Raw genomic sequence first — 27,360 nt, 5'->3', positions numbered from 1 at the left:
AGACTAGCAAACCAATTTAAAAATGTTCTTTACTAAAAGGTGCAAAAGTAGTAGAAACACTGGAAAATCTTTGGATAAAACTCTTGTTAGCTAGCTAGAGATGTTACTTAATGAATTTACAAAGAACACAAAACATAAAATAGAGGATCTACTTGCTGCACAAATAACTAGGCAAAGGAAAGCACAATATCAGTTATTCTGACTAAGCTTCAATTTAATGCAAAACAAAGTAACAAAAGTGCAAAAACACATAGATTAACTAGACTGGGGTGCAAACATAACCTTAGATAATCAAGTGACTGTTCAGACACAAATCTAGCAAGTTTAATTGACCAAACTGTAACAGTATATTGATGTCAGACTTCCCACTGGGGTTGGACAGTGACTTCTTTTTAATAACAGCTGAAATAAAGACTGTTTTGCTTCCCTTTAAGCTTCTAGCAGTGATTTATTAAGTGCAGAATAAACATACTAATGTTCCTGGAAGACGGCAGGAGTCAAGTAGGATAAGCTGATTCTTCCAATCAAACAAGGTGGTCTGGGTTTACCCAATTTGAAGGGGTATTTCAGAGCTACTCAGTTAAGGCTCCTACACACAGCACAAGCAGAAACCTATAATTCAAAGTGGAACGGGATGATGATGAAACAGGGGAGAAGCTTAAGAAACAAGGAGAAACTGTGATTTTGGATGCAGATCCTTAAGTAAAATAACAAATGCCATGCAGAATATTCTATTCATAAAGCAGCAGAATGTATTCTAAGAACTAAGCCATCATGAGAATGGAGAAAGGAAATTCTGCGAATAGGGATGACTGCAATTAGGGATACAGACAACAGGCAAGAGAGGGCTGGAATTTATTGGAGAAAACTGGTAAAAGAACCAAGGTGTTGGGAGCAAATTGACAGGGAAAGTTAACATAATGGGAAGAGGCCAAGAATTTATTTGGACTGCAGGATAGAGATTGCCTTTCCTATCAAGGATTGATATCACTGTACATGCAAAGAGAAAGAAATAGGGAGATCCTAAGCAAAAGACCAGCACTGGTAAAGTTTATAGTAGAATGTAGAGCAGAAGCTGTTGTTATAAAAAGAATAACTAGTACAGCATACAAAATATTGCATGAGAACTATAAGAATCAATCAGAGGAGGTTAGAAAGGCTTGGGAAGAGAGATTGGATAAGCAATTCAGGAAGAAATAATGGGGGGGATATATGTACGTCTCCCAAATATGCAACAAAGTCTAGAAGATAAAGGATTTTTGCATGGAAGTGTTAATATTGGTATTTTTTCACCCCAAGTAGACTCCAAAGTATTATTCTTCAGGTGGACATGTTAGAGGTGTGATGGGTAGAAACAGGTAACTGGGAACATATCTTCTGGCAGTATAATGAGTTAGCAGACTAACAATTCCCTGCAGAATGCTGTGACAGAGATACTGGGTGAGCAAACTGGTGTAATGAAGTAAATTATTTTTTGAGTTATGACAGAATCGGAATTGCCTAGACATGGTAAGGCCTTGCTGAGTCTAATGGCTAACGAAAAAGCAGTTACTAGAAAATGGAAATCAAAGGCTAAACCAATATAGAAACAGAGATAAAACAACTGCATTTGGGATCTTTAGAAAAGAGTACGAGCAAATTACATGGGGAAAAAATGGGAATTGTAGGAACAATACATGCAGAGGAGGAACAATGTTTACAATAAGGCAGGTTGTGAATGAGTTATTTGTTTGACAGAGAATGACTGGATAGATTAGAAGTAATGAATATTTGCAACTATACTTATGTCAATATGGTTTGTGGTGTACAATGTTTGCAACTAAAATTACATCAATATGGTTCGTTTTCATTTATATAAATTTATGATTACCGGTCATACGTGATCTAATAAAAAGTATCTAGCTTAAAAATAAACAAACATGCTAACATTACTAAGTTAAAACAAGAAATCAACGTTTTCTTTCTTTCTTTGGATATTCCAGTAAATATACACTGACAGTTCTACGTCCCATCACATCTTCAGTCTATATTTGTAACAATGTTTATTCCAGACACCTCGGACCTTCAAGGACATCTCCTCTGAATGGCTATTTGCCCAACACAGACACACATCCACCATGTATTTACATAGAGAAGCCTCTGACTTCTATATGTTCTAGTAGTAGCTCTAGACTAATAGTGTCCCTCCTCTGTCTAACTGCAGTGGTGCAGTTGAGAATCTGATGCGAAGTTCCATTACTCAGAAAAGTGGAGGCAAGGAAGCTAACTTGAGCTTTATTACCACTTACACTATACATAGTAACTCATGCATTAGAATATTTCACAAAAATTGGGAATTATTTAAAACTAATTTCAACATATATGCTAAACTAGGCGATTTTCTTAGTGTAACCTTTAGAAGAGGGAGGAACGTGAAGACCATCTTAGAACAAAAGAATACTCCTATTGTCCGTTGTAATGGCATGAAAAAATGTGAAAGCTGTAACTACTGTAAATTTGTGGATGTGACCAACATCAATGGCTTACAGTATAAACTCAAGGATAAATTTAAGTTTTGTTGTTTATCCAAGTAGGTGTAGATTGTGTCCTCCTTTCTATATAGGAAAAATGGAGTGGAGGCTCTGGGACAGGATATATGAACACCAATATGCAATCAATAAACACAAACTGGAAAATACCTTAGCTAAACATATTTCCACCAATCAAGAACATGCTTTCAATTTTATCATCATAGATCAAGTCAAGTTTGACAGTAGGGGTGGGCCTAGACCCTTGAAATTCGAAGAGCTTGAGCTAACTTGGCAAGTTAGGCTTAACGCCTATAATCCACCTGGTTTGAATGATTCTTGTTCCATTAGTAGTATTTTAAAATTAAAAAGTTTAAAGAGGTAAATCTGTTTTCCTCTTTAGTAGGCTGGCTAGTGTTAGCCACCTAAGGTATCTTGGTACCTGCTGCTAACTATTTTAGAGTGTTTTATTAGTAATACATTAAAATTAAATAGCTGACAGAAGTGTAATTCTGACTTTCTTTAAATTAGGTTTCTTGCGACAGTCATCTAGTGTATTATTGTTGTCACATTTTAGAGAATTTAGAGTGATATAGTATTTTTACACACTAGTTATTGTTCTTTTATATTTATTCTTTTTTATTTAATATTATTTTCCATTCTTTATATGAATAGAGTTGCTGCTGTTTTTGATATTAGGGTGCCTTTAAATTTGGTAATGTGTAATGTATGTAATTGGTTAATTACTAACCAGCTGCTTGTATAAATTGGAGTCTTTGCCCACTTTAACAATGTTTCTGATGAAGTTAGCCGATTGAGGCAAACAAAAAGTGCTTAAAACTTTTTAATAAACTCGTGGACTTTTTAGTCCTTTGTTGCCTTCTGGGATTCCTCAACAGTTTCACTTCACGATTTGAGTGGATGTACAGCTTCGTTTTACTACTTGGTGGATTTAAGTAGCTTGCCAAACCTGTGTTCATGTTCTATATGTTCTTTCTTATTTTTTTGTTTAACAAAAGTTTATGTTTCACTAAGAAATTATTAGTCACCAGCCACACTTCTGGATAAAATCGAAACAACTTCAATACTTGACTAATGGTTTTCATAATTGTAAATCTAGGGTTCTGGTAAAACAGGGCTTATACATTTTAAAGGAGAAAATTTTACTGACAGTTAGTGTGGAAAATTAAGTACCATGCTAACAAATTTGAGTGCAAAGTTTGATTTCTTCCATTTCTACTCACCTACTGTATACGCTTTTATACTTCAAAGTTGTATGCTATCTTCCTTTAACATGAAAGGAAAAATAAGAGGGGACAGCAAGCAATAATATGCAATTTTATTGTTAACAATATCACGTGAGGTAAACTGTTTTCATATGGAAGGTACTCTGCGATGAAAGGCATTTTCTTTAAAAGGAATTTCCAGGATTTGTGCATGGGTAGTTAGACATAAGATGTTGCCTCCACTCACACACAGTGAAACACTGAGTCAAAAAAACATTGGGCGTTTGAACTGTGCATGATTAGTTTTTTAGTGACAATTTAAAGTTTACAGCTTGATGGAAATGCTTTGGGTTTATTTTTATAAAGCTCATCTTAATGCTAATGATTTCATGAAAGAATTTTGTGTGTGTAATAATGCAATGCCCTGCACAAGTTTATGTCCTTTTGAATGGTTTGAATACAGGATTTAATTGCAAGGTTGTATGACTACAGGACTACTGGAGTCATGTACAGAGCACAGAAAAAAAAAATAAGGCATATTTAGGCTACATTTTCATAAGCTCACAGGCATTGGAGAAAAATATTACAGGTTTGTAAAATGCATATGCATTACTACAAGAAAAAAAACATTTTTGAATATTAAAGAGTAAATCAAAATGCTTTTTCTATCCTGGAAAAATGCAATGAAAAGGAAGAAAGTGTTTTTTTTTTCAGATTATCCAATAGAGCTTAAGGATATTACAAAAAATAAATATTCTGTAATATACATTAAGACAAAACAGGGGCTATTTTAAACTCTTTGCGATGTATGATTTTTGAATACTGCATTTGTTGACTCAAAGAAAATACTTAGCTTATGGGCTACATGTTTATATACTGGCATTTTAGTGGGACATTCTAACTAGAAAATAGACATAAAAATGACATCTAACAAAGTTGCATAAAATGGTTATTATAATACTATGTAAACTTACATACACCAGATATTTGATTTGTGACAAAATAGTTCTTAAAACAGCACTTTTTCAGAGAAAAGAATTATACAGGTGTAAACTCCAAAATTCAAAATATTTCCTTTTTACAGAAGCTATTTTGAATGCATTCACATATTTTCTTTCTGTTATGAACACATATTCTAAGTAAACCTGGAGCAGTAGCAAATTTAATTAACTGGTATTTTAGGAAGGAGAAATTTGTTCATGTTTATGTGGTAATAGTTAAAATTATTTTTCAATATGCTTACACAAGGTAACTCTTTAAAACAAAGACAGACATGTCTCCAGAACTGTGTGAAAGGCAACTCCATGCAGAGTACAGGAGAAACTTCACTGTCCTTTAAGTGGAACAAAAGATGGTCAGAGGTTAAACTGACATATGATGCGCGATGTTATACTGCTAAAATTATTTAGATTACAACATTTTTGTGTCTACTGACTTCCAAGATGGCTACACACTGTTCAACAGCATAAATTAAGCTCTCTCATTGTGAAAACAGAAACTGAGAAAAAGGAATGCCACTGATTTTTTTTTTTTTTTGTAAAATTCAGTTACTGGCTAGTAAATACATTGCCTGGATGCCAGCAAACAATAAATGTGGAACACCTGAAAGAAAATCAATCAGAAAAGGTAAAGAGAAAACACTGTCTGGGAAGGATTCTGCAGCTGTTAAGCAAAGAGCAGCTCAAGCATCTTAGTTCAAGAAATGGCTTCCAATGTTGTTGTCTTTCGGCTTTACCCGGTTAGGGGTCACCACAGCAGAACTCCGGTACGCTAATGAATGGCAGTGGATTTTGACGAACGCTGAGGTGCCAGCTCGACATTCAACCTTCAACGAAGGCACGCCAACGCATGTCTTTCGAATGCCCACCCAACCGTGGGGAGGACATGCAGACTCCACACAGAAGGCACTTCCCGCACTCCAGCCGAGAATCGAATGGGAGAACCTCTTGCTTTGAGGCAATAACACTACCGCTGCACCACCGCGAATAATTTAGAGGAAAAAAAAATCAAATCTACTCAGAGGTGATTAAAATAAAAGAAACATTGAAGGAATATATCAATTCAAATAAAAGGATGGAAAAAATAGAAGAAGCTTTAACTAGTCATTCAGAAAAACTGATTAAAACTGCAAAAATCACAGGGTGACAAAGAAAAAGCTGGCTGAATAAGAGGTTTCTCACGAAGAACTGAAAAATAGGTAGCCTTAGAAGACAGTGCCACACACAGAAAACCTGAGATTTTCTGTTGTACCACAGAAACTGGGAAGGAACAGATTAATTTTATGAAAGCACACACAAGCAACTGGACATGTGTTCCACAGCAAAATTTGTTATTGAAAGGGCACATCAAGTGTAAGCTCCAATTCTAGCCATGGGAAAGTAGTCAAGACCTACATTAGCAAAGATGTAATCATACCAGCAGAGAGAGTGCCAAAATTGTGGCAGAAGGGCAAAGTATTAAAGCCTGGAGACAGACGAGTGTTAGTAGAAAATGCGTATTTATTTAATCTATTTATTTATTGGCATTTCATTACCGGGAAAGTCCAGAGGGCCAAAAAAAAGCCCATTTTCAGTGGAGGCCCAGGGAGAAAAGCTCCAATATAACAATACTACTTGCATAGAGTTTCCGTAAAAATTTCCAAGAAAGATCAAGTGAATTACACAAATAAAATTAGAAGAACATGTACATAAACTGTAGGAAGTGAACAGAGTTAATATAACATTATACTAACAGTAAAGTTAAACTTGTTTTTAATACAGACAATAGATAATAACATGAGACACAACTAGACAAAATGAGTAGTGCAAAAATTAAAGTTATGAGCACCATGGAATGCATGTAAATTCTGTAAATAGAGCCTTGGGGTACAGCAATGGGGTTGTGAAGATAAGGGGAAATGGAATTCTGCCATTTAACAGTGTGCTCTCTGTTAGATAGATAGCTTCTGAACCAATTAAGTGAATGGGGAGATAGAACAATACTAGAGAGCTGGGACAGGAGAATAGATTGAGAGATGGTATAAAATGCTTTTGATAGGTCCAAAAAAAGGGATGTTACAATGTGCCCTGAGTCTTGAGCTTTGCTGACCGTGTCTAGGAAGGATATTAGAGCAGTGGATGTGCTGTGACCTGGGTGGAACCCATGCTGTGTTGGGCAAATATTTTTTTTCTTTAGAAGGTATTCCAAGAGTTGTTTTTGGACACATTTTTCGAGAATTTTGGAGACAGGGGAAAGAATAGCAATGGGTCGGAAATTAAAGATGTCAGTTGATGAGCCTCCTTTATGAAGTGGTAGAATGATAGTTTTTTTTTTTTTCCAGAGGCAAGGGACAAGGAATTCTCTGACAGATCTATTAATAAGAATGCTAATTGGATAAGCCACAGTGTCAGCTGCAATTTTAAGAAATTTGGCAGGAATTCTGTCAGCTGAGTTTGAGCAGGGCTTTTGGCAGGAATTCTGTCAGCTGAGTTTGAGCAGGGCTTTAATTTCAGGAGGAGTTTTTTGATGTACAAGGTAGGGATGGGAGAGAGATTAAATTCTGGTTGAGAAGATTGTTGTGTGCAGTTAGGAGGGGGATGTTGAAATTTGGGAGTGGGATAACAAAAAGCAGTTGTGGTATTTTGGAAGTTCTGGGGTAAAGTGTGTTGTGGGGGAGATGGAGGAGATAAGGATGCAGGAATACTGTTATAAGGGAGAGATAGAGAAAAAGAAACAGCAGTAATATTAGCAATGGTATCAATAAAGTAGGAGATAAAGCTGCTAGCAATTTGTTCGGGAGACTTGTGGCCTGGGCATGGACTGTCTTTGGTTCCTGGGTTTAGGAGATTATTGATGGAGGACCAGAACAGTTTGGGGTTGTTTGTTCTACTTGTTTGCTGCTTCCAAAAGTACTGCTGCTTGTCTTTAGAGATTTTTTTAGCTTGGTTTTGGAGCTGTTTATAATAGATTAGGTCAGAATGATTACTTGTCTTGAGCCAGAGTTTCCAAACTTTGCACCTTTTAGACATGATTTCTCTGGTAGCTTTTGCTAGCCATGGGGCAAAATTAGTTTCAACTCTTTTGGTTCTAGTAGGAGTCACTAAAGAAGAGCAGCACATCATTCAATGGCAGAGTTTAAAGACAATTCCAGCTGATATGATTTAGTAAAGCTCTTAAAAGTTTGGGAGTTAAACAGAGAGATTTTGGACAAGATTGGTGTTATGGCCTTTAGGTAAGGAAGAACAGGCTCAGACAGTATAGGCAGAGAGGTGGTCACTAATGGAGTTAGACATGGTGCCAACTGATATGTACTGGGGGGGATGGTCAGACAAGAATCCAGTCTAAGATGGAACCTTTATTGGCTTTGTTGTTAAACCTGGCAGGGGTAGAGATTAGTTGGGTGAAGTTTTGGAGGAAGAAATAGCCCAATCAATATTCATGTCACCAAGGATTACCGTTTCATTTTTTATAGTATTACTCACTATACACCAGGCAGAAGAGAAGGAAATTTAACTCCGCAATCAAGAAATGCTGAGAAGCAGGTGTGATTTAACCTACTGTATCCAGGTGTCTTCCTTTTGGAGGATCAAAGTATTTTTTGATGTAGAACAGGCTAAGGAGGAAATAAAGTTTATCCAACAAAAAGTGAGTCAGCAATAAGAAGGGGACTCTCCATCTCATTCTTCTGATGGTAAGGTTCCTAAAGAGACTGTGCCACTGACAACTTCTCCAATGTTCCAAAGGAAAATGCTTGAGGGACTGAAAAAAGCACAGGAGCTGATTAGAAGACTCAGCAGTACATTGGATATGAACCAGTCTGATATTGAGAAATTGTGATGAACAGAAAGATGACCAACAACTCTTGAAATTAGTGAAGAAATGGAAGACAGTAAAGCATTTTATCACATTTGTAAAATACGGTGTTGCAAGAAAAGGTAACTGAAACACAGTAGACTTAGTTAAATTTGTGGGTACAGAAAATAAGTAAGAGGGGGCTAGAATTCACTGGAGAATCCTGGGAAAAGAACAAAGATATTGGAAGCAAATAACTCAAGCAGGAAAGGTAATAGAGTGGGATGAGGCCAAGAAGACAGTTGGATTGCAGACTAAAGACAAATTGACAAGAGTTTAGGTAAAGAGAAAAAGATACTAAATCCTAAGTGAAAGACCTACTGTGGTAGCATTTTTAGTTGAATCTTGATCTGAAGCTGCTGTTAAAAAGGGATAATTAGTACCACATATAAAATATTACATGATAAATGTAAGAATCAATCAGATGAGGTTAGAAAAGATTTGGAAGAGAGTCTGGAAAAGCAATTTAGAAGGGACCAATGGAAGACATATGTATGGCTCCCAGGTATGCAACCAAGTCTGGAAGGTTCTGGATCTTTGCTTGGAAGTGATTGCACAGATATGTTTATATCCAGAGCAAACTTCAATGATTTTTTCCTCTGATGGATTGCAAATGTTGGAGGTGTGATGAAGAAGAAAGTAGTAACTGGGAACATATGCTTTCGGAGTGTAATGTGTTGCCAGATCTAGAAAATTCTCTACAGAGTATTATGCTGGAAATATTGAGTGAGAAAATGGCTGTAAGGAAATAAATCTTTTGAGCTGGAATACAAGATCTGAACTGCTTAAACACAGCAATGCCTTATTAAGTTTAATTCTGTTGACTGCCAAAAACCATCTACCTGCTTAACTGAATAAACTACTGGAAATTTCAACAGGTTGACTTTATTCCTCCCACAGGGAAGGAACCAGAGAGATAGTAGTCTAGTTTTGCTAGCTAAAGTAATTTTATCTGGACTAATCCTTTATACTAGGTTTCTTTCTTGTTTAGTCCTGTCACTGCCCGGGTCACATGTGGGATACCAGGCTTCACTCAACCCCTTTGGATTACCTCCATTTCCTTTTCATTATTAGGTTAAACCTTCATCATCTTGTTAGAATTGCACTTTTTCCACAACCATCAGCTTAAAATTAATGCAAGTCTGCATTTAAACAATTCATTTAGCATTTCATTCAAAATGGCTCACACTACATAAAATATTTTATACATTTGACTAACATATTCCTTATTTTATGGCTATAATATCCACACAATTATATCCATATTTATTTTACCTCCATTACATTTTCAAAGAAATTTTTCTTTACACAATTTCCCAACCCTTATACATAGTAGGAAAACATGTTCTGCCGTTGCTTCTTTAAAACAAAATATACAAACCCTTTTACTGATTTTTTTTTTATAAGGCATATTTCCCTTTACTTGTAATTTATTAATTACTAATCTCCATAAAAAATCTTGACATTCTACTTGCTTATTACACCATACTCTTTGTAATTTATAGCTTTAACTTTTTCATTCACTAGCTCATCCGAAGGATTAACAAAACACTGCATCATAATACTTTTATACCACACTTTCCTATCTTCTATTTCATCAATTTTTATTTTCCATAACAGTTTTTACTTAACATCTTATTACTTCATTTAAACATGCTTTTCCTCTTCTGATTTTTTTTAACATATCCCAGTGCTGCTTATATTTGCACTTTAGCAAATTTATTAGTTTTTATTTGTATCATTTTTCCAAAACAAAACTTTCTACAAATTCAAAGAAAGAGCATAAACAATTAGATTTATTAATCATAAACCTCCATCTTCCTTGTCCATGTATAAGACTCCTCTCTTCACTGGATTCAGTCTTGAACCCCTTCTTATAAGAAAACAATTACTTGTATCTTTTTCATAGATTATTGGCAATATTAGACATTAGATAAATATACAATTTTCCAGTATAACTGAATTAATCATATAAACTTTTTATTAAATGATAGCTTGCATGTTTTCCAAAACATCAAGCACCCTATTCCATTTTTCCTCACATACATTTTTATCCCCAAATCCTACTCCTAACACACAGATTTCTTGCATCAAGAAAGATACTCACTTCTTTATAGAATTTGCTTAAATGCCTCTTGAAATTTTCATTTTCACCTTCAGTTTGAAATTTAACATATATTTTCTTTGTTTCTCTGTGAAATGATTTAACCACATACAAATTCCAAGGATTACAATTTTTCTTCTCATATTCTCTCAAAATTATTTCCAGAACAGAATCAGTCTCAAAAATAATTTCATAAAATGTTACTTTATAAATAAAAATAAAAGCTCTTGCCTCCTGAAACTTTACTCCCAATGGGGCCATTAAATTATCCCAAATATCATACCTGTCCATTTTTCATTTGTTCTGAATTCTCACCATAAATTTCCTTTGATTATTGACATTTTCTTTCCTCTGTGCATCACTCATCACTTTCCTTGCAGTTTATTTAACAGTCTCAGCATGTGATTTCTTTGTCTGGGGATCTTCATACAAAATAACTACAGATTCGTCTGACTGAATTTTATCCATAATTTCACCCATGAAACATCTTTTCCACTCTCCGGTTTGCTCTGCAACAATTCACCCAAAATATCACATTTGTCAATATTGTGAACATCTGCTTCAGATAAAAAAATTCTGCTGTAACAGCTCCTCAGAATCTTGTAAGCTTCAAACACTGCACTGGCATTCTTCCCTGTGCTATATGCCATCTTGGATCTCCTTGAGTGCTATTCTCCTAGCTGTCACTGTGTTTGGAATGAAACAAGTACTCGCCTAATGAGCAGGAATTTTTTGATACATACATTACATATTATTTACATATTTATATTTACAACTATTTACAAATCTCCATACATTATAAACTTCAATTTAAGCATCCCTCCACTCCTTTATCCACAACCAGAACATTTTTCCACTGATTTAATTTCATTTAGTCTTTCGTTGCATATAGTCCATGAAGCATAAAACATTACTCTGTTCATTTTCTACACTTATTCCTGTTTATGTGCACCATAATACCCAAATTCTATTATGTCCATATTTGTTCAAATTATAACAAACTTTTCACCCTATTATCTTTACATATTTCTTTCCATAAATTATTTCATATTACAGAAACACATGCTTAGTAATCGCAAACTCTCCACATTTATTACATATTCTATCTTGCTTTTTTTTTTGAATGGCATATTTGCCTTAATTGGCAATTTTCTAATAGACAATCTCCATAAAAATCATTACATTCTTTAATCTTTTTATAGTTATTATATCTCATCATTATGGCTTTTTTATCTATTGCTAAATCTTTAATGGATCGATGCAATAAAATGCTTTCATAATACTTGTACCATTCCTTTCCATTTTTCTCACATATATTCTTTTTTTATTTTCCATAACACAATTTTGTTATGGTATGCTTTCATTTCTTCATTCACAATGCTTTTACTTCATTTTTTAACTTCCATTCCTTTCCACAATTCTTTGTATTTATAATATAGTATAATTTCTATCAGGTTTTTATTTGCTTCATAATTCCTTTTTATACCTTGGATAAAATTAAAGATACTGCATGTACTATTGGCCTTATTAAACTCAAACCCCCTTGCTCTTCGTTCATATACAGAATCCCTCTTTTGGACTGGATTTAGTCTAGAGCCCCATATAAAACAGAATATAACCATCATTATTCTTCATACTTAATAGGAATCATATAGATGTTAGCAACATAAACAATTTTTCCTATTACCATGGTGTGCAACAAGTGTGCTGTTTTTCTATATGAAAATGTATAAGATTTCCAAAAACTGGTCATATCCTTTACTTCTGAGTACATTACCCATAGTCTGTATTCTTTCCTTCCAAATGTTATTCCTAATATATCTATATATTTTTCATTGAACTCAACACCTATCATATACCTTCAAAACCAAATCCTTTACTTTTCTCCTTACTTATACTTAAAGCATTTTTTTAATTTATACTTAACTTTTCATTTACTTTTCCCATCCATACTTTAATTTTAACAATACAATCTCATCCACATAATTATACTTTATTTGCAATTGTACTTGCTTCATCATTTTGTATCCACCACTACTTGACATTTTATTAATTTCCTTCACTATTACATTCATAACTAATGAGAAAATTACACTATCAGCTGGGCAGCCCTGCTTTATTCCACATTCTATTTTTATTCCTTCCCAAATCCAGCCATTTACATTTAGTTTCACACAGTTCTTTTCATAAACAGATTTTATTACTTGTAATATTTTTGCTTACATTATATGCCTGAAAATTCCCCATAATGATTTATACTGATCATAAGCTTTACTTATATCCCCTATCATAAGCTTCGCTTCTATATTATTTATATCAATTATTTCTATTATCCATAGTAACTATTTACTACCTTTTACTTTTCTTCCAAATACAGTTTAGTTATACATTCTATCCATTTTTTTTTGTAACCTATTTATTATTCTCATAAAAATTGTATAATCTGTATTATTCAATGTTATAGGTCTCCAGTTTTTATCTCCTCTATTTCCTTTTTTAAATATAAATTTTATAACTCTTGTACATATCTCTCTCTTCAGTTTTGAACCATTCATTCATAACTTCTATAAAAAATATTTTTGACACTCTTTCATTTCTTTATACATACCATATCCAATACCATCCGGTCCGATTGCAGAATTCATGTTAATATATTTTAGAATTTCATTCAATTCTTTCACAGTTAGTTTTTGTTCTAAATACTCATCTTCCTTATTTAATTTTTCACCTTTATAAATTTGTTTTACGTTTTCTTCTCTCTTAAATAATTATAATACATATTCTTTATTTCATATATTGTTTCTTGCTGTCTTATTTGCTTACCTTTTTTATTTTTTAATTCTCTTATTTTCCTTCTTTTATTTTACTCAAATATGGTGCTACTCTTTCTTTCTAAACAATATTTTCTCTTGTATAACAATTTTAATTTGATTCATTTTATATATTTCTTTCTTTTTCATAAAAGGAATTTTTTTTCTCTAACAAGTCTCTAAATATTTCTTGACTTTATATCTTATCTCTCTTTTCTTCCTTATACATTCTTTACATTTTTCTTTAAAATTAAACCCAGCACACAAATTCTCATAAAAACTCCCTCATAGTCATATGATTTTTTCATAATTCCACAAGTTATTTCTCCTCTTCTAGATCTAATTCATTTTCATTAATTCTCTTTATTCCTTTTCCTATTCTTATATATTCATTTTCCAGTACTTTTACCCATATTGCCACATGATCTGAAAATCCAGCAAACTTAATTCCTTTTTTTATAACTTTTAAACCATCAGATATTTAAAAAAATCAATTTCTGTCCTAATTTCATTCCTTTTATAGGTCCAGTAGTTATTCTCCCATACACTTAACTTTCCACTTCTTATAACTTCTTTAGCCATTTTAAATTACAATTAAAATCACCCACCACTATAATGTCCATAATTACACAAACATAGTCAAGAATATTTTTAAACATCACTTCTCTCTCTTTTTTTGTTACATATGCATATAAAGCTATAATTCTATACACATTTTTTCCATCTCATGTCTACTACTGCAGATCATCCTAGTTCCAACTATGGTTACATCCAATACTTTAATGCATTCTTGACATAACATACATATGCCCGAGCATGCTTCTTTCCTCATGTTCCAAATTACCACACCAACCCATAGTTTTTCAGTTTGTGTCCTTTCTTCCTCTGTTAAAAATCTGATCTCTTCCAAAATAATATGTGCATTATCATGGAGCTCATTAACAGGGACATTGGGAACCTTCAGACACTGGACCCCACCCAGTTCAGCTTTGTTAAAGGCAGATCTTGCCTCCTGAACTTGGTCGACTTCTTCAAAACAGTCACCAAGGCCATAGATGAAGGGAAGGTGGTCAACACAGCATATCTGGACCTCGCTAAGGTGTTTGACACCATCCCACACTCAGGAATCATAGCCAAACTCACCAGCTTAAATATTAACCCCTATGTCACGAGATGGGTTGGCAATTGGCTCTCAGACAGAACCCACATGGTAAGAGAGGCAGGCGCCATGTCTGACTCTAAAGTCACAAGCGGAGTCCCACAGGGCTCAGTCCTGGGACCCCTCCTGTTCAGTATATATTTCTCTGAAGTACAGGCAAAGGCGGGACTGTGGCTAACCAAGTTCGCAGATGACTGTAAATTGGGTGCAATAATTGACTCTCCAGCTGACACAGACATCCTGCAAAAGGGTCTCACAGAGACAAACACCAGGTGTCAAAGTCACGGCCTCAAGCTAAATGCCAAAAAATGCATAGTAATCCCATTTGGGAAAAACAAAGTACCTACAAACTACCACATAGATGGGAATCCACTAAGTACAGAAGAAGTAATTAGGGACCTGGGTACCCAAGTAGACAGCATGCTCTCCTTTGACAACCACATAGCCAAAACAGTCAGGAAATCCTTCTATGTGGCACACCTGATCACAAAGGGTTTCTCATCCAGATCCAAGGAGGTGATTGTGCCCCTTTACTCCTCACTCATTAGGCCCATAATAGAGTACAATGCCCCATTTGGGATGTACCTCACTAGACACCTGCAACAACTAGAAAGACCACATAAGTACCTCACTAAGAGGATTAAGGGCCTTAAACAATTACCCTATGAAGCATGACTAAAAAAGCTCCAGCTCTTCTCAGTCACTTACCGTCTTCTTAGAGGTGACCTATGTCTGACCTATAGGGCCATATCAAACCCTGAACTAATGGACATGCTTCACCTCAAAAAAACGAGATACCTCAGAATCACTCGTTCTAGTGACTTGAACCTATGTACAACAATAAACAGGACATGCTGGAGGGATAGATTCTTGTCCCAGTGACTCCACTCACTCTGGAACAGAATCCCAATCCATATTCGACAGAGCTCCTCTCTGACCCTTTTCAAGAGAAATCTTGATGAGTGGATGGGTAATCGTAACTTCTACACTGGGATCACTTCAGGAGCCCTGTTGACAGAGGCCCAATCGAATGGGAAGGCGAAAGCCATCACTCTGTGGCTAGGCTTATAAATGCCCATGAGCAGATAGCCTAGTACTTACCTATGAACCTATCTACTGCAGCACACCACTGTAATATACCTATTCTCCTTTTAAGATTTTTCATACTGTTCAAATTTAAAGCTAACATTTTCAGCTTTTAACAGTTAGTATAATAAAATGTTTATCCTTTTCCTTTCTTATCCTCTCTAAGCATTATGTTTTTGAAATTTCTTTTCCTTTCTTTAACTATTTTCCCTATTCAATTCTTATTTCTTACTGTGCACCAATCAGCTCCTTCCTCACTTGTCTCCTCAGTATCTTTTTCCTTGGTACTTTCTTTAACTTCATGTATAACCTCCATCAGTTACATCTTTTTGTACATTTTCTGGTATAACACACATTCTACTCTCTTTATCCTGTACAGCTTCATTTTCTTGCACATTCATTTCTCAATCTAGCCATGAATTACAAATATTTCCACTTTTTTTGCACTTTCAATCACATTTTTGCATTATGCCCCGTTTTGCCCCATAACCTTTTCATATCACATTTATTGATTACATGATAATTTTTCCATAAAAATAAGTTTTTGGATAACCCCTGTATTTCACAAAATCCCTATCATGAACATTAATAACACTAGGTACGTGCATAACATTATCATTTTCCATTTTCAGTATTACTCCACATTCCCATCCCCCAGTTCATACTCCTCTTTCATCATATACTTTTGAAGTGTCCATTACTTCTTTACATATAGTTAACAAATGTTCTTTCAGTTCTTTTGCTTCAACTTCAGTTCTAATTAGGATCATTATTTTTTTTGTCTGTAAAAAGCTCGCTTGACATATTTTGACCACAGATACATTTTTTCTTTTGTTCATGTGCACCCAAAAACTTTTCCATAGCCTGCCCAGTCTCAAATATCAAGTCACAAAAAGTCTCTTTACTAATTAAAATTAATGCCCTTACATCTTTTGCTTTGACACCCAGAGGTGCTATGACAGAGTCCCAAACCTTGCACCTGTCCAAACTTTTTTTTTTTTTTTTTTTTACAGCTCACATGTCCTATATACTTCTTTTTTGTTTCTTTTATTTCTTCTTTTTTCTTTGCTCCTTCTCTCACAGTTTGTGTATACGTTTTTGTCACTTGAAATTTTTCTGGCACAGTCTCTTCTCCTTTTTCTTCTTTTATTTTCTCCATATCATCACTCCATTAAATTGCTGCTCCACTTTCTGGTTCACTTGGGTTTACCCATTTTCTTCCAAATAATCATCCTGCAACCCTGCCGATTGGAGGGTTGTAATTATGCATTTCTCAGAGGTAGCTCTCTCTCCTTCAAACAATCTTCTCTGAAAGTTTTCCTCCGAATCCATCTCTGTTACAGCTACAATCTTCTTTTCTTCCAATATCACTACTTTTTATGCACCCACAACATCAGAAAAAAACTTCTGGTAGCAATTTTACCATTTCAGCTACATTTTCATCAACTTTTGTTTCATTTTCAGCCAAAGCTGAATCAGCCATATTTTTCCTGTTCCTCCTGGCTGCATCCACACCTGGACAGGAAACCGGAAGTCAGGATATGTAACACACAAATCCTTCCCCTGACTACCAAGAGTAGGGGAAATTTTCTGATGCTCTGGCCAAATTTCCCCTAACAGTATAAATACCACCTTGGGTCTCCCCTGAAAAGAGGCTACTAGTCTAGTAGGATTAACTTGGTCAACAAAAGATAAATAAAATAAAGAAAAACAGTGCATACAGCAATTTCATAGAGGTTAAATCCTGACATTTTTAACAGTTAAATATATACTTCTAAAGTTAGCACATGTAAACAAGAAATGCAGTTATTCTCAGTGACAGAAGAAAAAAATGTGAGAGATGCAAGTGCTGCATGATTACATGGAGAAAAATGAGATTAAAAATAATGTGAGTGTACTTTCACAAGTTGTAAATGTTTCACATGCCAAAGAAGCTGATAGCTTACTACATGCACCAATTGTTTTTCAGACTGGGGAGGGAGACTTTCAAAATGCTCTTATCTGCAGCATTTATAATTCTAATCTTGATTTGCTTTATGTGCATTAAGCTGTTAATGACAAGTCAGTGCTAATCATAGAGTTTATATGTATATAAATGTATAGAGTGAGTGGTAGCCCTTAAACGAATATAAATGCACTTCTGACAGTGTTCTTTTTTTCTCTATACATCCTGCATATCCTACCGAAGATAAGAATGGTCAGTTGGCAGTCTGGCACAGATCTTCTGTATCCTCTTTCCTGAGTAATTATGCATTTAATTAATGACCAACATTGTCATGAATATGGGAGAACTAAGTGGAGACGCTAAAACAGAAATATCAGGATGAATTTCAAGAATTTCAGTTTTTTTTTTTTTTTTGTTCTGTGAAATTATTTCAGACATCATGTTGGCGCTTTTAAATAAATATAGCCATGCTTTATTTAAGCTGCAGAGTAAACAATAAATATCGTCAGATACTGTACGACTAGAAATAAACATTTTAGAGATGGATATACAGACCACCATCACACCATGACCTTGCTTTACAACATATTCTGTATGAACAGAGTATTGTCAAGCATTAAGAAAATTAACTAAAATGAAAATGCTAATGTCATGAGATGAGAACCTTTTCAGAATAGTGGCTGTCATTTAGATGATTAAAGTTGTTTACTAAATTATTTAACAGTAAGCTAAAAAGTGTACAATGTAAATGGAAAATATTAAAAAAAAACTATGCTGTAGAACTTCTAATTTTGTACTTTGCATGTACTCACCACTTAGTCTGCCATGTTTAGATTACACTTTGTTATTCTCAAGATGCTGTCATCCTGTTCAGTAAAATAAAACCTGCTTGTTAAAACATGATTTATCTCTCCAAGGATATTATTTGGGATAAACCACAGGCAGATTTTCAACACAGCAAATGGAATTAATTTTAAGAAATGCATAATAACGGAAGGTAAAAGCAAGCAAGACAGAACATATTCCCAAGGTAATATCTGCTGTTGTGTGAATCATTTTAATATGGAAGGGCAGTATTGAAGGTTTACAGGATGGTGACATGCATAGTATAAGGGCATGCAGCCCAGAGATGCAGAGGAAGTTGAAGTTAGGACACGTTTGTCAAAGCCATATAGAGGAAAAAAATATAAGGCTGCTCAGAAAGTGTGCTGCAGTACAAGTTACAAAAGGGTGAATGGAATGGACAGCCTGGGCAATGATGAAAGCTAAGAATGCAACTCATTATACAGTCCAAGAAAATAAGAAAAATGGGAGACATACAATATGGATGAATCACATTAACATACAGAAGCAAGTGATGGGTGGAGTTAAAAGGACAGAGAAAGGATGTGTCTGCATATCTCCAGAAGAGATATGGTTCAAATCAGGCATCAGGTGATACCAACTTGAAATGTGTTGGGCTCTATTATGTGCCGCTTGACATAACAGCTAAAGGGATGTCAAAAGAGAAGTTGAAAACAATTAAAATAATAAGGGAATGGTAAAGGGGCATCTAGAGGAAGGCAGCCATGAAACCCGGGCAGATTGAAGACCATGAGATATTTTCTGCTGGTATCTTTTATGGTTGCACATCTGTATCTTTAAATCTCACCTCAAATGCCACTTAGGACAGATTATCCCCTCGCTATCTTTAATGCTCAGTTTACTCCCTCAAAACCCAAGGAGTCTAACCATTTCACAAATCTCCATTTTATTCCAGAACAATCATTCACAATTTATCCAATCTATTTTTATAATGCATTTATATAATTATTTGCACACATCTATCTGTATCTCTAAATCTCAACAACAACTTAGATAGATTATCCCCTCGCTATCTATCTGCTCAGTTTACTCCCTCAAAACCCAAGGAGTCTAACCATTTCACAAATCTCCATTTTATTCCAGAACAATCATTCACAATTTATCCAATCTATTTTTATAATGCATTTATATAACTTGCACTATACAAACAGAATGGAGGAATTGTGGCTGGATGCTTGTCCCCTTTCTCTGTCTTCATAAATCTCATATAAACTCCACAAGCTTTACTCCTTCTTTAAAAGTTATACCCGGATTGGGATAACTGTCTAAAGCACAAGTCTATACATGTATATATGTAGTAATTATTATTTTTTTGTATTTATCCTTTATTGACTGGGTTAGTCCACCTAGTCTAGTGACCTCTTTTTAAGGGAGACCAAAGTTGATACTTATACAACCAGGAGAAATCTGGCCAGTGCATTGGAGAACTTCCCCTACTCTTTTCCAAAGGTGCTATAGGATCTTTTACATCCATGGCATCCATATTACACTTATCACTACCTCAAGCAGAAAGATGCCGTAGGATCTTTCACATTCATGATATCCATATTACATCTGCCACCAAGCAGATGGAACTTTGGTTTAACATTTTATCCAAAGTATGACACACTTAGGAGTGCAGCATCCTCATTATGTTGCACTGCAGCATCAACAATCTGTCTGGTGTGGGAATAGAATCCACAGCCTTCAGCAACAAAAACAAAGGTGCTACCTGTTGTGCCACTGACACTACAATATAAACGTATTCTTTGTCTTCATACCAATACAACACACAACTGCATCCTACTTACACATGCTATTTCTTCTTCTTCGGACTGATGAAATTTGGGTATAATTCTAGAGTACATTCATTGTTTCAACCATATTACCCTCTCTGTCATTCTTCCCAACTCAAATCTACCATTCTGTACTTTTAATACTGAACTGTTACTCCAGTGTTTTATGCATTATTATGAACCATACTGTTTTTTTTTACAAGTTCTAACAGAGTTTCTATCACAGGGAAAATATCAGGCAAATGGACATGAATCAAAAGCTTCCTGAGAAATCCACAGCAGAAGGGGAGCTGCTGTGCTTTATTGTGTTCTTTAAAAAGAACATAGAACAGTAACAGAGGTACTTTTATCCTTTCTCCAATTTTTTAATAAAATTATGGATGGCCTTGTAAGCAAGATTGCTACAGAGGTCACTTGAAATCCTTATACATCCTATTTGGCAACTTTCTGACCACATACACATGACCGAAATAAAGATTCTGAAGCATCTTGCAAAGGTGAAACTTTAGTAATAAAATATTGTTGCAGGATCTTCATGCCTTGTTGCCCCACCTCACTAGTGTTGCAGCACAAGGTCCTCTTGTACTTAGATATGTACAATTCCAAGTGCCAAAGTGGTATCGTGGACATAACACCTGCATGTAGCAGGCATCTGTTTTTGTTTATTTTTATTTAACATTTGTTGACCGGGAAAGTCTGACTATGTTCCACAGAGCCTGTTTTCAGCACAGGCCCAGGGAGAAATGCTCCAGCTGCATGTCTTTGGAATGTGGGAGGAAACCGGAGTACCCATAGGAAACTCAAGCGAACACAGGGAGAACATGCAAACTCCACACAGAAGGCACCCCAGCAGAGAATCGAACTGGAAAACCTCTTGCTGTGAGGCGACAATGTTAACCGCTGCACCAATGCGCCGCCCTATGCAGCGGTTAACGTTATCACCTCACAGCAAGAGGTTCTCTGGTTCGATTCTCCGCTGGGGTGCCTTCTGTGTGGAATATGCATGTTCTCCCTGTGTTCGCGTGGGTTTTCTCCGGGTACTCCGGTTTCCTCCCACATTCCAAAGACATGCATCTGGAGCATTTCTGTTGCAATATTAAAAAAGAAAATCAGAAACTCTTGAAAGAGAAGGAAAAGTGAGTGAAACTGCAGAATAAGTGTTTTGGTGTTAACTCCTGGATAACTGCTGGAATAGCACATGCCGGCCTAGCACAGGCTGTACATTATTGTGCACAATTCTAGTTCTAAGGCAGATCTTCTACTGGGCACCAGCCATAGATCAGACAACGGTACTGGATTCCAGTTTGTAATAACCAGTTAAAGAACAACCTGTACAGAAGAACAGAACCTGATCACCTGGCACTGGAAAGTATTTATTAAAGCTTACTACGAAATTGGGAGCATTAGCAGCAGAAGTTACTCTAATATAGCCTTGCCCACCTTGTAAAACTAAAAGCCAAACAATATAAAATGCTTTACCATCACAAAATCCAAACAAAACACCTGCTGCAAACCAAATAGAAACAATGTATTTTGAATTATTAGTAAACAGCACATTAAGATGCTGCGGTGGTGCAGCGGTTAGCATTGTCGCCTCACAGCAAGAGGTTCTCCCGTCCGATTCTTGGCTGGAGCACCTTATATGTGGAGTCTGCATGTCCTCCCCGCGGTCGAGTGACGTTAAAGACATGCAGGTAGGTGCATGTGTGAATGGGTGTGCCTTCTTTGAAGGTTGGGCGTCGGGCTAGCAACTCAGCACAGTAAAAATCCACTGCCAATCATTAGTGGACCGGAGTTCCACTATGGTGACCCCTAACCGGGAAAAGCCGAACGACATTACTTTTAGTAAACTGCACATTAAGTTACCAAACCATATAAGAATTATGATGCTCTGCAAAAAGCTAAGTCAAATGAATAATAAAAGACCTATAAATCAGAAAAAGGGGCAACACAAGTTAAAAAAAATGAATGAATAATTAATGCACTGAATCCCTACAATACTTATAATTCAATATGCAGCTCAGCAACCACTATTTGATTGCCTAAGGCTTCTACTTTTCTAAGTGTCTTATGGTAACTTGCCAATTACAATTTTCTGTTTATATCCTTACCTTCTCATAGCAAAATCCTAGCCAGTGTATGGTTTTGCTGTCATGGTCAGATTCTTGTTTTGCACTTTGAATGTGCACACTGAATAAAATAAATCACTTTAGACTTCAGCACCGCCCTCTTATGGACGTTTCTGTTATATGTCAAGGGCATACATGATGGTATCTCTAAGTACTATCCACGTATCCAGTCGACATTGTGCTACAAACCCACAGACTTCCTTAATCTTGTTCTCTTCTGTATCCTTCTGTTATATATATAGGGCGTACAGGACAGCATCTCTGAACAATCATCTACATAACCTGTTAGCATTGTGCTGTGCATCTCTAGGCTTCCTCAAACAGGATTTCGTCTGAACCCATATACTGTATGCAAACAGAATGAACAACAGCTGTAACAGTTAAATGCAAGGCAGGCAACTTCTACTTGGCTCATTACTTTATAAACTACTTAACTTAGAATACTTTCCCTTTCTTGCTGGTCGTCAGATTATAGGTACTTTGAACTACCATCTCAGAGCTCTTACTACCTCTGGTACAGCCCTACTAACTCTCCATAAAAACCTCCACTGCACATGACCACAAAATCCCAATCATCAATCCTAAACTAATGGAACTCCATCAAGTTAAAAGGCATGCCATTCACTGCCAAAATTTCACTCTGATCTAGCAAATGTCTCTGTAACGATGTCAGATGCAAATGTCTTCAGAACACTTCAGTGACATTACTGCTACAAACATTCTCTCATATTAACAGGACATGCAACTTTCAGCCAGAAGCTTCTCCCAGGCCTATTCCTCTGTACTTGTCTACTCCACCTCCCCCCTTTTCCCTTGTCCACGTGCTGCATATATTCTATATATCACTGTGCTTAAAGTATATTATGTAAGACAGTCAACTTAACATGACAACTACTAGTCTCATCTATTTTCTTGTCACTGCATGCCATAATGTTCACTATTGTGTATAGCAATGCAAACTCCTGTATCTTTAGTTAACTACATTTCTGGTTTCTAGCCACCTGGCAAATGGTCCAGTGCTCTAAACCAATTAAGAAATCTAGACAGATAAAGAAAATGCTGAATTAATTATAGGTGTTTTCATGTTCATGCTTGTGCACCTTTATCTTGTATTGTCATGCTCCACTGAGTTATGAATTTCAGCCTTTTTAAACTACAGTACATCAGCATACCTCTCAACCTGGAAATATCAAAAATCTGGACAATGGCCCATAAAAAGTAGGTACAACTGGCCAAAAATCTGGACATTATTAACATGAAATTTACATACATAATCATGTATTCCCACCCACACTCCAATGGAATTGTAGGATACCAACATGAAGACTGAGGTCACTAAATAATGGCAGACATATGAACTTCATACTGCATATCCCTTAGAAAATGCATAATAATGCAAAACCTGTTATTCTAGCAACTGAGTTTACAGGAGCAATATTTAAAATCTGTCCTCCTCATTTTTGGCCCTTTGTCCCACCATTATTTTTGGCTTTGTCTAGATTTCTTGCTCTGAGAGGTATGGACCCTACACATCCCAAATACAAACTAACATATTACAGAGTAACTGTGTGTTTTGCTCCGTTTAGTCATGTTGTCTTCGTTGAGCAATTTTGTATAAGCATTAACAAAGCAGACATTTGAATATCATTCTAAATATTGCTTAACCTATGTTTCGTTCAACTGGTATTTGAAAGGGTGTTCTATACGATAAAAACATTATACACACATGCACATACCTGTCCTTGTTTGTATATAGAAAAAAGTGAGAGAGAGATGCATAGAAATCATCTGCAGTTTTATGGTAGGATGTAGCATCTTTGATAATCCAGCATACTGTAGACTGTGTGGACGGTGCTGCAGTGTCATACATTTCAAATTTTCAGTTACAGTTAAGACATCTGCTGCTCTACTTTGGGTAGCCACTTCAAAAGGCAGTAGCAGTACTCATGACATAAGCAAAACAAGATAATACATATTCTACAACTAGACAGTTTATACATGAATATACATACATATATTTTATATGTATATATGTGTGTGTGTGTGTGTATATATATATATATATATATATATATATATATATATATATATATATATGTAGTGAGATACAGACATATGCGTAAACACAAATCAAGCTAGCATAATCAAAAGTTAGCAACAAAAATCTGATCAAAATGGAAGAGGAAACACATTATGTGTTTTACCTAATAATGCTGGAGTTTCCCCAAAGTTTTCACTTACAGATGATCTTTCACCCCGTTGCCAGTTCTAACCGCCTACAAGTACGCACACTCTAAGGTTTATTTTGGAACTCTCTGTCCACGAGGCACTTAAAATTAACATGGAAGCTGGGACAGTCTACTAGTCAAGGGAGACACAGCATCAAAGAAACAAGAGGACTTGGAATTGGAAGAACTAGTAAATGAAGCTCATCTATACTTTCGCACACAGTCACATTATCAGTTGTAACTACACACCAAATGTTCCCACGTTGTGCTGCCAAGTTTTTTTTTATCAGTTCATTCACTGTAGAGTACAAAGTTATTACTGTCTGATGCCAGGTATTTATGAGTCTCAAGAATGTACACAAATTTAAATTGGCATATAAACCAGATATACATGTTCCATTGAGAGTGGATATACATGCTAAAAAGTATAAATTTTAGAACACAAAAAGGCATCAATTACAAGCAAATGACCACATTTAAACTGATCCTGAAAAGCGAAGGCATGCTGTTCAGAGCTGAGAATACACAGGTCTTGACCATTCATTCTGATTTAAACTTTCGATAGCTGTAGTAAATGTAATAGCATGGCATGAGTGATAGCAAAAAAGATGCAGTCTGCAACTTACAGTTACTTACCACAGTGACAAAGCAAAAATAAGGGGGGGGGGTTGTGATCCCAAAGTCAGACAGGTTTTAAATAATGCACTTATAAACTTAGAAAGTTGTTAGCATAACAGGTTTTGTGCATGCATTTTAAAGTTATAAAGTCAAAACTGAAATGTCTATCATTATTACTCATCTTTTAGAAAATGTGTGCAAATAAAACTTGGTTTACTTTACACCATCTGCAAGGGGCCAATGTCATTCCTAAACAGACCCCTGACCACACATCTCTTCTCCAAAAAAATTTAGAGTTTGTACCCAGTTTGCAAAACTAGTTAGCAACTTGTAGTTCAGCTACCTTTAAGTGCCTATCCATCACCATTCCAGTTTAAAAAAATAAGTCTGTGAACTATGCACTTTGCACTCAGTCATAAAACAAATAAAAGTGCATCCCAAAACAACCTACAAACTAAAATTAAGACAACAGATTCAGATTACACTACCTATATATGCATATGAAAAAACGTGAACGCTACGCTCACATGATATCAAATGTAATAATGATCAAATGATCAGGTGTGTGCCCTTGAATACAGGAGTACAGTAAGAGCAACATCCACAAAAAGAAGCACACATGCTCAGTAAAGAACTTCAAATATAGTTCTATACAGAACATGAAAAACCAAGGATGCATTCTGCCTGCCTTCACCAAGAAATGAATGTAATTGTAAAAGAAAATGCAAGTACGTATCGAAGAATAACTAATTAAATCCGCTACGGAGGAGGATTACAATGGCATGCATTAACATCCCCCCTAAAACTGCTATAATGGAGCTTATGAAATTTTTGGGAGAAAATAATCAGCATTCAGCAAGGAATATTGCTTATAGGTGGAAAATAGAATTTGGTTTGCAACAGTGAAGACGTGTCTGGGGGGCCTAGAAGGGATAATATAACAAGGGAGGGTAGATTTTTGAAGAAATTTATGAAAATGTTTGGCATGGAAGATGTGAATTCAGTACTAGGAGTTCGGAGCGAATTTACATACTACTTACAGAGATATAAAATCTATCTAGCCTAGCCCAGTTTTTGTATCTCACAGGAACATGTGCATTTAATTGAAGGTCTTGAAACGCACCCAATAACTATTTCAGATCATGCACCCATAATAACTAAAATAAAAATGCAGGGTAATGAAATGAAAATGAGACACTGGCGCTTCCCCACATACTGGCTGAAAAGAGAGGAATTTAAGGAATGGGTTGTGGACTTATTTCAGGAGCTACCAGAGAAGATGATTTGTCTTCTGAAAACATAGCTAAGGAATGGGATAAAATTAAAGTGGAGTTTAAAACTAAGTTGTAAATAAAAGAAAGGGAGATATGGCTAAACAGTAACAAGAATTATTTAGAGGGACTGACAAACGTTAAAGAATTGCAAAATAGGGGAACTCTCTCAGAACAAGAAAAGGAACAAATGCAGAATGCTAAACAGAAAATAAGAGATTACCTCGATAATATGCATGAGTTTAGAAAGATTGCTGTTAAGCAACTGTTTTATGATAATTCTAGAGCACAAAAGCATTTAGCACAACTTCTCAGGCAACAAAAAGTGGAAAGGGCAGTCACCAAGCTTAAGGAGCCCATAACAAGGAAGATAACAAAAGACCCTGTAGAAGTATTAGAAATATTTCGGAAATTTTATGAAAATTTGTATAAAGCAGAGAAATATGGAAATCAAGAAAAGGTGCAAATGGAAAAGTTTATGGAAGAATTAAATATACCAAAGTTAGAGGTAGATGAGGCTCAATTACTAACAGTTAGGATAGGAAGGGATGAGATAAAAATGGCTATGCATAGCCAATCTACAGGAAAGTCCCCAGGAACAGATGGTATTCCTATGGAAGTTAGGAGGTAAAAAAATTATAAAGATCTGGAAGGGTTTGTATAACAGTATTTTAAGAGGAGGAGAAGTTCAGCATCCCGGAATAAGGCGGTGGTAACGGTAATACCTAAAAAGGGTATCCAGCTTCATACAGGCCCATTTCAATTCTAAACCGTGACTATAAAGTGTTTATGGCTATAATGGTTAAAA

General features: G+C 35.6%; 1 protein-coding gene across 1 annotated transcript in view; it reads right to left on the bottom strand.

Moving 5' to 3' along the window:
- IQGAP2 (IQ motif containing GTPase activating protein 2) overlaps positions 1-27,360 on the bottom strand; it is a gene marked incomplete in the record, with an annotated part of 4,327,392 nt that overhangs the window by 2,051,292 nt on the left and 2,248,740 nt on the right.

Source organism: Protopterus annectens, chromosome 2.part2 (assembly GCF_019279795.1).
Source record: "Protopterus annectens isolate FY-2018-M chromosome 2.part2, PAN1.0, whole genome shotgun sequence".
Lineage (NCBI taxonomy): Eukaryota > Metazoa > Chordata > Ceratodontiformes > Protopteridae > Protopterus > Protopterus annectens.
Note: the sequence above shows the minus strand (reverse complement) of the source record. Positions and strands in the feature narration are given on the sequence as shown.